The 476-nt window shown below is 49.6% G+C and overlaps 1 protein-coding gene across 1 annotated transcript in view; it reads left to right on the top strand.

Annotated features, from left to right (window-relative positions):
* The window catches only part of LOC108803285 (hydrocephalus-inducing protein-like), a gene marked incomplete at both ends in the record, with an annotated part of 42,796 nt that overhangs the window by 26,314 nt on the left and 16,006 nt on the right, over nucleotides 1-476 (top strand). The window lies entirely within an intron of this gene.

The raw sequence follows: 476 nt of genomic DNA on the forward strand, positions 1-476 counted from the left end.
ACAGGTGAAGACTGACTGCTGGGTGACAGGTGAAGACTGATTGATGGGTGACAGGTGAAGACTGATTGATGGGTGATAGGTGAAGACTGATTGCTGGGTGACAGGTGAAGACTGACTGATGGGTGATAGGTGAAGACTGACTGATGGGTGACAGGTGAAGACTGATTGATGGGTGACAGGTGAAGACTGACTGCTGGGTGACAGGTGAAGACTGATTGATGGGTGACAGGTGAAGACTGATTGATGGGTGATAGGTGAAGACTGATTGATGGGTGACAGGTGAAGACTGACTGATGGGTGATAGGTGAAGACTGACTGATGGGTGACAGGTGAAGACTGATTGATGGGTGACAGGTGAAGACTGACTGCTGGGTGACAGGTGAAGACTGATTGATGGGTGACAGGTGAAGACTGATTGATGGGTGATAGGTGAAGACTGATTGCTGGGTGACAGGTGAAGACTGACTGATGGGTGA

The sequence above is a fragment of the Nanorana parkeri genome, unplaced genomic scaffold (assembly GCF_000935625.1).
Source record: "Nanorana parkeri isolate BGI_ZX_2015 unplaced genomic scaffold, ASM93562v1 scaffold3569, whole genome shotgun sequence".
Lineage (NCBI taxonomy): Eukaryota > Metazoa > Chordata > Amphibia > Anura > Dicroglossidae > Nanorana > Nanorana parkeri.